The following is a 13053-nucleotide window of genomic DNA, read 5'->3' on the forward strand; positions in this document are numbered from 1 at the left end:
GAGCTGCGAAAAGTCAAAATCAAGGGTCTTTCTTGGCTTTTTGGTTGAAAATCGCCTGAAAAAACAAGAAATATGAGGAATGAGCAATTTTGGGTCTTTTAGAGCTGAAATTATCAAAATCAAGGGTCTTTCGGAGCTGTATTTTGGTCAAATATAGGGGTCTTTCGAGCTGCGAAACCCCAAAGGGGGTCTTTCCGGGGAGCATATCCGTATGGTCATTTGTGTTGGGGGCCCCCCCCCCCCCCGGGAATATGACTAACCATATAGGGCCTACTACAACACATAATATATAATATAGGACAAAATCTGCGATGTGCTTCTGCCCTTTCGTCTGTTCCAGTCCAAAATTAACATTATTTCAAAGAATTCTAAACATAAAGTTGTCACGCATCGGGCGTGGTTGGTTGTTTCATTCAAGGCAAGCACTGACTAATAGAAGAAGCCGACAACACACACAAAATAAACTCATGTTTATACCAGTGTCTAATTTCTGTAAATGAACATCGAAAACTTGCTTTAAATCGGCTGATTGGTAAATGGAGACGGTAGAATTGTTCTAAATCTTTTGTCACATGTTGATAATGGTTGGTTTATGCTGTACTGAGTCATGCAATGATGTCACCTTGTTGATATTATACTTGGATTCGGAGTCTGTCTAAAATGACAGTAATTAGTCGTATGTGTACTTTCTAGTATACGTGGAATGGACATCATCAGGCGATCTATAAAATGAAGCCTAATGATAATGTACACATTCTTTCAGCCGTGTCAATCCGTCTTGAAAGGGGTTAGCCTTTCAACAAGGCTCTGCCTGGAGCACCGTATAGTGGGAGCGCCACCTATATTATTCGGCTTCGCCGCTCGCTGTCGCAGCTTCGCCGCTCGCGCCCCCTAGGATCGCGAGGTCTTTGACAAAGATTAGAAAGGGGTTGTGGGGTGGGGGGGGGGGGAGGTGGGTGGTGACGCCCATGCATCCTTCAACGTGTTCAATAACTCCACTCCAACAATGAGTATACGCTCACCACAATTCTTTCAATATTTTCGTACCGTATAGAGCACCGGTGACCATGGTGACAGACATCCTTGTCGCACTCTTCCTGGTCACTCGACTCCTTACTTCGTCTGCCATTCTCTTCTGTTAACCCATGCTCGTGGTCATGTTTTCTCTCACTAAGCGTCCTCATTACCCCTACCAATAGGTCTAATATTTTGACCAAAAATCGCAAACCATTTATTATTTCACAGATCATTTATAACTTTGAAAGTATACCCCGGGGAAGTATACCAATAACGCAGTAGCCAAACTTAGACTTGTGTCTTCACTTGATCATTAGATCATGTTGATAATGAACTTGACACTTGTACTCTAATTTCACACTATTAATAGAATCCCTACTCATTTAATTTCATTTCTGATCCCGTATAACTATTTCATTTTGATGAGATAATAGGCCTATATTGTTCATTCTGATTAGATAAATCACTTTGAACCGACAATCTTATCGAAATGAATAGTTCCGTTTTATTTTAACAAGTAGGGTAAATTGGGGGTATATGGAACGCTTAAGCAGTAAATCACTTTCTGTGGTCGGGAGGGTATTCATATATGATTTATTTTTGTTTCAATAAGTAGATAACTTGTTTAACAGATTAACTCCCATTTTATGCTTTGTTTCTTGTATTCGGTCCAAATACATACATGGTCATGGTGTTCCAGTTACCCCAACATATAGGGGTAAATAGAACAGTGGGTGGGTAATTGGAACAAGGGGCATTACTTGCAAGGAGCCTACATTCATAGCTATATTTACATTGAAAAGACATCAGATTATTTTATTTAACATATATTTTGTGACTAAACAAAATAATAGAATAACAACAATAATTTAGTTTTCATGTTTTTTTATAAACATGGTAGAAAATACCACGTAAAAATACACTTTCTTTTGGTACATAACAGAGAAAAATGGTTTTCAGATTAAAAAAACAAAACAATAGGGGGCCTAATTTACCATGAATTAGTTATTTGTATAGAGTACCTGCAGCTGTGAGGGCACTGTAGCTGTACATGAGAGCACCATCAGTATGATAGGGATGCTGTCTGATCCCCCAATGACCCCGTATGACCTCTGACCCTAGATGACCTTGGCTTGATGACCTCAGTTTTATTTAATACATCCGTTTGAAATTTAGGAATCATTTTCAGCTATGAATGCTGAGAAGACATTGCGATGCTCGCAGGAGTTGTGAAACCTTCCTGTTCCCGTCATATTGAGAATTCGTTATACCATGTTTAAGCCCTCGTATCAAGGATTCCACCCACCAAGTCTGAGCCCGATCGGACAAAGTTTGAAATTTGACCCCTCCATAATGACCTTTGACCTTGGCTGACCTCAATGTTATTTCGCGCATATATTCCCCTCGTAGCAAGGATTCCACCCACCAAGTTTGAGCCCGATCAGACAAAGTTTGAAATTTGATCCCTCCGTAATGACCTTTGACCTCGGTTGACCTCAATTTTATTTCGGGCATTATTCCCCTCGTATCAAGGATTCTACCCACCAAGTTTGAGCCCGATCGGACAAAGTTTGAAATTCGACCCCTCCGTAATGACCTTTGACCTCGGTGGACCTAGATTTTATTTCGGGCATATATTCGCCTTATATCAAGGATTCCACCTACCAAGTTTGGGCCCGATCGGACAAAGTTGAAATTTTGACCTTTGACCTTGACCTCCGATTACCTTTCAAACTACCCCATAAACGTGGAATGCCCGATATCTATCTATATCCGAAATATCGGAGCGATGCGTCGAAGCGCGGCGAAACGCATTGCCGGACAGACAGACACACAGAGCTTATTATTTTATTAGTAGGCCTACTAGTGCACCTGCTGCTGTAATAGCCCTGTAGCTGTAAGGGCACCATTTGCATGATAGAGATACTTTTTGACCCCAGATGTCCTTTGAACTCGGATGACCTCGATGTAATTTTGTCATGCTCCCTCATCAAGTTTAAGCACAATATGGCAAAGTTTAAATTTAGCCCCTAGATGACCTTTGACCTCGGTTGACCTCAATTTTATTTCGCACATATATTCCCCTCATATCAAGGATTCCACCCACCAAGTGTGAGCCCGATAGGACAAAATTTGAAATCCATGACCTTTGACCTGTGACCTGGGATGACCTCCATATAATGTTTTTCATGCTCCCCTCATACGAAGGATTGCACCCACCAAGTTTGAGCCCGATGGGGCAAAGTTTGAAATTTGACCCCTCCGTAATGACCTTTGACCTCGGCTGACCTCAATTTTATTTTGGGCATATATTTCCCTCGTATCAAGGATCCTACCCACCAAGTTTGAGCCCGATCGGACAAAGTTTGAAATTTGACCCCTCCGTAATGACCTTTGACCTCGGTCGACCTCGATTTTATTTCGGGCATATATTCCCCTTGTATCAAGGATACCACCCACCAAGTTTGGGCCCGATCGGACAAAGTTTGAAATTTTGACCTTTGACCTTGACCTCCGATGACCTTCAAAACTACCCGGTAAACAGCGCCTGCCTGGTACCCATATATGTCTGAAATATCGGAACCATGCGTGGAAGCGCGACGAAACGCATAGCCGGACACACAGACATCTAACGGCTATTATTTTAGTAGTATAGATAGATATAATTTCATAATATTTAAACCAATTAGCAAAAAAATATTAACATGTTATATAAGTCAGTGAACCGTGTTCCATTTACCTCAAGTGGATCTGTTGTGGGGTAAATGTAACACCGTACTAATTAATTAGCTAATTATCATATTAATTTGCATAATTTCATCATTAAAATCTGCTATTTTTGTTTAAACATTTATGTTATTAAACAAACATATTGCCAATATTGTATGACAATTCTCAGCACAATATTCAAATATTTAGGAATCAATACCCTTAAATTAGTATTGTTCACTGAACCGTAGCACCACTTCATGGTCAGTGACAACCTTTGAGATTTTCTTCCACTCCAATACCGAGTAAACCCAAGTTTGGGGTATGAAACAAAAGCGGAACGTATGGCGTTGGGGTAAATGAAACACTCGGTATGATGTTGCCCAATTTTGTTCTTGATTGAGGAAATTATATTCTCAGCGTTCCATTTACCCCAATTTACCCGAACTATTTGAATTAAAAAAAATCATCTTCATCATCATCATCATCATCATCATCATCATCATCATCATCGTCGTCGTCATCGTCGTCATTGTCAACATCCAACATCATCATCGTCGTCGTCATCATCAGTACGCATTATCATCATCGTCGTCATTATCATCATCATCGTTCGTCGTCATCATCATCGACATCGACATCATCATCAACAACATCATCGTCGTCGTCATCATCATCATGCATCATCATCGTTGTGATTGACGTCATGATCATCCTCATGCATCCTTGTCGTCGTCATCGCCATCGTCATCATCTTCGTCATCCAACTAAAAAATCCCTTTAAAAGGGAAAATCGGCCTGTAAAAGTGTGTCAAAGGCATGACCTCTTTCATCCGATTTTTTTCAATAATCTCTCTTTGTGAAAAGCACACTTTGCTATAGGATAACGACGCAGGTTTGACATGTTTCTCAATGCAGTCATAATTGAATAATGTTTATATGTGTTGTTAAATTTTTTGTCAAATAACTCGCACAAACATTGTTTTATGCACTAATCCAGCTCTCACCCACGCGAAGAGAATAAACGTGCATTCAGGTGATTTGAAATAAGATTCAATTACTTTTCCAAATCCTCAAAATCCATTCTACCTTTCATACTTCTTACCATGCTTACCATAAAAACGACAAATAATTTAGTTTGTGAAATTGCTACATATTAACGCTATTGTTAATTGTTTTTAGTGTGACCAACTTATTCAGAACTCAGTGAGGATAATTTTTCAAACTTATTGAGGCCTTTCGGCAGTTTTAATTAGCCTATACAAAACGTGCAAATCTCTTAAACTTGCGTGATATTTACATTGCAATATTGAAAATAGGCCAGTATTCAAAAATATTTGTATATGTTGCAATAAATGCTGTATTGCTTAATACTATTGTTAAATAAACTAAAATACTATATTATTAAATGCAATGATATTAATAAGCAGAAAGCTTACAAACTCGGTCAGAATAATAACAGCCATATTTTTGAAACTTTATACCTGTCTCCCCGGTGCTCAATAAATATTGTATTGCTTCAACAGGTTTAAGAGTGCAAAAGGTGTTAATAATTTTCATATAATTATTTCAAACAATTATTTTGTGTCATTGAATAACATAGTTTTCTCTTGACACTGTTTATGCATGCAAAGCTACGGAGACATATTAGTGCCAAATGTAAAAATATATATTGCGTGTGCAAACCAGCGGAGGTTTCCACGACTACAGATGACAAATAAAAAAAAATCAAAATTTCAGAATTATAAATTTTCATGACCATTATTTGGAATCAGCATGAAAAATTTGCAAAATTTATTTTATGATAATAAAAGGAGTAATTTAAGACAAATTTCGATTGAATCGGTGCATTTTGAAAATTTGGCTTCTGTGCATGCATGAGATATTTGACATTGACATTATAGTTACTCTGTAACGCCTGAACTAAGCACCCTAGTGCAATATGACAATTTATTCCAAGCAACATCTTGTTGTCCCAAAGCTGCTGTGAACCACTGATTGTCCACGTGGTTGTCTTTTATAGTGCCTTACGTTTTGACTCCTCTTGGGCTGTTGTTCACTCTAGCATTTTATTTTTTGAAAAATGAGAGGAAATGTTTGAGGTATATTAAATTTTGGCCCTATGACATGACATTCGACCTCTCTAAAAACTAGATGATAACTCAAAAATAACCCCATAGCGCATAATGTGCTACAGATTGTGTACCTATATTATCCATAGGGAGATAGACTACTGCGGAACCACACTCAAACCGCTCGCTTTTCGTGGGGCATCGCGGTTTCGGTTTGTGACTCGCGGCTCGTGTCCTCCTAAATCGTGAGTCTGACAAACTCGCTGCTCGCTCCGCTCGCTATCGCGGTTTGTGACTCGCGGCTAGTGCCCCCTTAATCGCGATACGAGTAGTCTTTGACAAAGACTACATAGCGCCATACTCGTCTACCATCTACCGGTATTATGGCGTAGATGTAGATTTGTTTTTGAGAATTGGGGGGGGGGGATGCGGTTGTGAAGTATAGTGAACACAGCCACTTTTGGCGACAGAAAAATGTTTATGGTACAAATGAACGTGAAGCGCGCGAAAAAATGCTGCCATATTAAAGTTAAACTGGTGAAATATGGTGCAAAAGTGGAATAAATTCGCGCGAAGCGCGCAAAAATGGTCACTTTTGGGGCTAAAATGGCATGATGTTAATTTGATCAGAAACCCACATAGAGGTGTCAACATTGGGGATGATTGTATGGACCATCCCCCTGGGAAAATACTGGGGCGGGGGGGGGGATCCCCGGGGATCTACGCCTATGCAGATTTGACAAGGGAAACTATTCAAGGGACATAACAGATTTCTCTTCAAAATGAATCGGATGTTCTCATCAAAATGACAAGGATATGGTTGCCTTGTCATTACAAATGATAGATTCTTGTCAAATGACCCAACTGATCAAAGTCTTGTCAAAAATGAAATTTGAATAGTTTATCTCCGCGGTGTTAGAGGGGGGACTTAAGGGGGTACTACACCCATTGATTTTTTTTGCATTTTTTTGCATTTTGTGAAGAAATTACAAAAAGAAATTGGACAAAGTGGTATGCAAAATGAAGGGCAAATCTTCTCGTTTTATTGGTGGCATCGGTATCAACGTAGCTTACATGCTTTTAAAAGTAGAAGCCAAAAGGTGGTACATCACTGATGATTTAAATTCACTTCATTTTGGAAAGCTTACTATCAACGGATTTCGTTAAAATTTTGGATATGTGTTGCTAACACGTTAGGGAAATAAAGTTGATATGTAAAATGGGAATAAGTGGTTCCTGATTTCTTTTATGACTTCATGAACTTGGTGCTCCACAACTATCAAAAAAGGAACTGGTTAAAATGCTTCTATTTTCAATGTTGAGCTATATTTTGTATTTTTAACTTGCGACATTATTTCACTGAAACTTAATTAAGCCACAGGTAACAGGTTACCACAACCATACTACAGCAATGTTGAAAAAATTGTATTTCTTGTCACCTATACCACCATATTGGGTAGTTTTCCGTAAGCTTAACGTTTGTGATTTTGGTAACTATTTTATATTTATTTGTGAAATCCATCTCAACTAAGCATTCTAAATTATACTCACCATTTACATCCCAAGGTATATTAGTATATCCACCTTGCACTTCTCGATATATATCCAGTTAAAGACAGAATATCAAAATTATTCCTCATTATGATATCACAAACTCTCACATGTGTATTCAAAATTGATGCTTAAATTTGACCTGAACCAATTGACCTATAACCTGACATACGGTGACCTAATAGCCTTTTCTTCTCCTAACAACACATTATAATATTATTGACTAATGACTATACATCCATTGTGTAAGTGTTTATATATTTTGCATGCACCACTAGATTTTCTATAGAGAGTATAACAAAGGATTTAATGTATTCTATTCATGTACCCTACTTGAACATGCTGAATAGAATAAATCATGGTTTGTTATGAAACACGCATCTGAGTAACTAGGATACAGTAAACAAAATATATATAGGGCTAAAATGACTTACTACAATTGTTTAAAAGCACTTTTCTTCTTCTTTTTTTTTCATATTTTTTTTATTTCACATGATCCGTGCATATATCGCCTAGCTATAAATGAAAAAATATTTATTTAGACCAATCAAACCAATATATGGGTGTAGTACGCCCTTAACGGAATCTTGCAAAAAGAAAATACACGACCCGGCTATAATAATCGTCAGTCTTCGCTGATGTTTGGAAGGTCATTTAAGGGTGCAACGACTGACAGGGTACACCAATTATTTAATAAAAAACACCTCCAATATCGTCAAATTTAAAGCTACAAAAGCCATGTGTCGAAAATCTATACATGGCCTAGCATAATTGGAGAAAAGGCAAACATTTATAACGCTTGCGCTTTGACAATCTGCTGTTCATTTCTTTTTTCAATATTTCGACATTGATGGAATCAAATTAGCCATCTCACCAATGATTGACGGACATGTCTGACTAGATATGTGTGAAGAAATGTCAGCGATTTATTCAGAAGATATATTTGCTAGGCGTAAGAATCTATTCAGGCTAAGCGGCGGTGATGGCAAGCAGACATTACCCTGCAATTTACAGCAGCATTGTACTGACGTCTAGGCCTCCCACCCTATCAATAGCAAAGTTTGGCAGTAATTACGCGAACAATAGTTGACGTCCTTTGGTTGGTTAATACTTTACGAATTCAATTGGTAAGATATATGGATTTCATTAATAAACAAGGCACGGATCAATAAAACAAAGATATTGGTAATAAGGCTGGTAAAAGAACAACAATTACTCATGTCACTCAAAACGATGAAAACGACGACATGTCATGTCATGAAGATAGCATAATACTTTGACGGGGGTGGTTCTCAACATTTTTTGAAGATAAATATTGAAGTCTATGCTATGCTATAGGCCTAATCGCAAAACGAGATCTTTTATATAGGCAAGACTCGGGGGGCTTAAAACAAATTACCTAACGGGTATAATGCTCCCGGAAAGACCCCTTTTTCGATTTCGTAGCTCCAAAAGACCCCTGAATGTGAGCAAAATAGAGCTCCGAAAGGGCCTTGATTTTGATAATTTCAGCTCTAAAAGAACCCCTAAATTGCTCATTTCAATTCTGGTTTTTTTTACAGGCGATTTTCAACTAGAACATGCAGAAAGCCATGAAAGGCGCTGTTGGCAGCTCCAAAAGACCCACTTTTATCGGTACGCCGTCAACTCCCAAAGACCCACCCTGCACCACCTCAAAATTCCGGGGGAGCATACCCACCAAAAATTTATGGGGGGGGGGGGGGTAAAAGTAGGGGGCAGCCAAAAAAACAAGGGGTTAGGATTAGGGTTAGGGTTAGGGATAGGGTTATTCATTGGTATAGATTATCATTTCTTTGCCATAAAATGTTAGCTTTTACTGTCAGATATATCCACCTTTAATTTTTGAGCCGAACAACTACGGCAAAGCAAAGAAAATTGGAATTTACTACCAGCGCACATGTCGCCAATACGTACCACTCCTTCGGTCGTGTTGTGGTACGACCCTTTGTTGTGTATATCACCGTCCGCACGCCGTGTACGTACTGTGTGTTATGAACATCGTGTATGCGTTCGACTAATAATTCCATCGTAATAATAAAGCGCCGATTCCGGCGTTTTATTCAAAATCTCGGATTTTGACAAAACTACAGCACCTAGAGTCTTGATTTTTGCAGGGTATATTGGTTTAATAAAGTTAGGGATGACCAATGAACCATCAACTTGATTAGAACACTCCCATAGACATGCAGGGAGCTCAACTGTGCACTGCTTGCACAGACATTTATAAATTGAGCTCATTCATTTATTTTTCATAATTTTTCTGTAAAAATTGAAGAGGTTAATGCCAATTATGTTTTGTAACTATCCTGCAAATTACAGCAACATAACTTATTTGGTTTTTCTGTAAGTGTGGGTCAAAATTGGTCCATCGCCACAGTGCGCTTAATTGCCAGTGGCCAAATGCAGCACTGCTCAGAATGGCACAAAATATTCAGATGAATAAGATCAGGTGAACACCTTGACCTATTGAGATCTGCCAATGTTTCATGCTGCTGTGGCGGCTTTGTATAAACTGGCCACACTGTCCTGTGATTTGAGCATTTTGATCGACGGGTGAAACACATTTTGACGAATTTTAGCTCTTATTGTACTCATTTCGAGATGTTTGAGTCATATTTTGATTAATTACGACCCATTTTCATCCTTTTCGATCCGTTCCTATCCATTTCCATCCTTTTCCATCCATTTCCATACGTTTCGATACGTTACTAAATTTACAACTACCCATTCTGTAATAGTCTGCATTGTTTGTTTTCTCTGTCTTCAATCATTTTGTTGAATGTAATTTTATGAATCAAATAAAAAAGATAGAAAGTGGCCTCACTTTAGTTATGTGTTATTTTACAGTATTTATAATTTATAAAGTAAGACAATAATTTATTTATTTTCTACAAGTGCATGCCATGGGATATATTGTTCAATATTATAGCTAACCCCTAAAAACTTTATTTTCCATCGGATTTTTCCCGTTGAAAAGACAAAACTAATGTTAAAGATAGCAATAATATCATCAATAACATTTTGAGTCAATTTTATCCATAAAACGATACAGGATAGGATAGATAATTACTTTGACTTCAATGTGGTCCATATAATGAAGATTTTGATTCTACAACATTATTAGATCTGTTATCAACATCAATTATGCACTCACAGGCAACCAAACATCATGCTATGCTCAGTAGTCCACTGACATGACCTTGTTCCAGTGATCATTCCCCGCTAATTACTAATTGTTGACCATGTCATATTTTTGATATGCTGATTGCTGTTTATATGTGTAGGCCTAACCTATGATAACTTTTTAAGTCATAATTAATTCAAACATAACGTTGGCAATACTCAATCGTTTTCGTTCGTTGAAACGGCAAAACATACCTTATTTTCCTTGCAAATCGAATTAGCAGACATCAAAAACATTTCCACCACAAGAAGTTAAAAAAAAATTCATACCAATAGAAGAAGGCTATAATCTTAGCTAATCTTTAGTGTACACAAATCCCATCTCAGAATTAGGTACCAGCCCTATGGTCTGGCGAAAAGGTTAAAAAAATGGACAAGTAGATCTCGAGTTAAAAATTAAATCACCAGCTTCCCTTTGGAATTTCCATACACCTTTCGAATCATGTTAAATAGACACCTTTCTGAACATAAATGTGAAGTTTCGTGCTCATTTGATGTATTTTTCACCTGATCTCAACCCTAAACATTTTCTTATATTTATACCATCTGCACTGACTTGGTGCTATTCACGCACAGGAGCTGTACTTTTAAAATACGCGCCTAATCAATAATGAGTCTTTCACTCCATTGTTAAAGTACTGTGCTCCCTGTAGCATATAGAGTGACCACGTCCTAGAGTGTGATGCTTTTGTAGCAGATGACAGTATTCATTCAAGCCTATCAAGGTCAGTTATTAGCCATTTGCTGAATGGCTGGGCATTATCAGCTATCAAAGAGATACCTAAAGCAGTATTCAGACTTTTTATTGTACGTACAATATTGTATGCAACATATCTACGTTGTTTAATCTATTGCCATTCTATTTCCAGTAATGTTTAAGTTCTAACGAATGTTTGATGACGTAAAATCGATAATATATTTCTACTAGATATTACATGTAACATATTATCGATTTTTTTTTTTTTTTCATTCGTTAGAACTTAAACATTACTGGAAATAGAATGGCAATAGATAAAATAACGTAGATATGTTGCATACAATATTGTACGTACAATACTCGGAGTCTGTGGAGCGCTTTAAGTCGTATACAGACTCCGAGTATTGTACGTACAATATTGTATGTACTGTATGTACGTTATTTAATCTATTGCCATTCTATTTCCAGTAATGTTTAAGTTCTAACGAATGTTTGATGACGAAAAATCGATAATATGTTACATACAATATCTAGCAGAAATATATTATCGATTTTACGTCATCAAACATTCGTTAGAACTTAAACATTACTGGAAATAGAATGGCAATAGATTAAATAACGTACATATTGTACATACAATATTGTACGTACAATAAAAAGTCTGAATACTGCTTTATGCTGCTGCCAATCACAATAGAGGTTAAACATTTTGTTAAAACCCCAGAAGTGATATCAGGACAAAGCTGTGCATGTTAGTACTTGATTGTTTGGATTCCTATGTTGAAAATCCCTTGTAGTACATTAGTATTTTTCTTATGTGTAGTGTATATTGTTGTGGAAAAAAAGTTCACCTGTACTTTTGATTTTGTGCCACTTCTGCCATTATGGATGATTTTGAGCAAATGTTTTCTAAAAGCATGATTTCAGTGCCTCGGTTTGAAGAAATACTTAATGCTATTGACTAGTAAAATGCCATTTCATAAGAAACCCCTTTGACACTTTCACAATATGCTTGTTTCATGTTTGCATATCTATTAAAATAAAGAAATATAAAAAGGTAAATATATGCTTATACCAATTTTGCTCACATTGCTATTTTTAGACTTTGTCAATTTATTTCGTTCCAATGACCGGTCAGAATGGGAAACTTTGAAAATTCATAATTCGAAAAGTTTTTGACCGATTTTGACAATTTAACCACCAAAACACTTCTGTTGATGCGTTCTTTCCAGAAAACAATCTTTTGTAGCAATAGGGGCAACATGAAATTATGATGGTCATCCCTAATAAAGTACAATTTAATCGTGTAAAAAAAGGAATTTAAAAATTTCAGTGAGGGCGTCTTCCTCAGCAAATGTTATAATATGGCCTTAAGTAAGAGGAAATCAAACAATACTAGCCTAAGTAACTCCAACGCAACGCAACGCAACGCAACGCAGCGCAACGCTAGTAATCATTTCTTAAGGTGTGAAGAGGCACGCTTCGTATATAGCGCTTGTTAGGTACCCGTCGGATATCGTGACGGTGAAAGTGTGACAAGAGGCTGCAAAACACTAATTTAAAAACAATGTATGAAAGTAGTACAGATGAGGTGGTGCTGCCCTCTGTCAAAGGAATTTATAGTTGATTCAAAATTTGACTGGAGGGCAGTATTCCTGATTTTTATAAGCGCCACACCATGGCACACACGTTTGTGTGCAAGGCGACCGGGGTAAAGTGGACCAAAATTTTGTGTCCAGCCCAAACAGGATTACAAAGCAAGGCAAGGCAAAATAGCTTTATAATCTTACCTTAGGACTGCAA

The sequence above is a fragment of the Amphiura filiformis genome, chromosome 2 (genome assembly GCF_039555335.1).
Source record: "Amphiura filiformis chromosome 2, Afil_fr2py, whole genome shotgun sequence".
NCBI classification, from domain to species: domain Eukaryota; kingdom Metazoa; phylum Echinodermata; class Ophiuroidea; order Amphilepidida; family Amphiuridae; genus Amphiura; species Amphiura filiformis.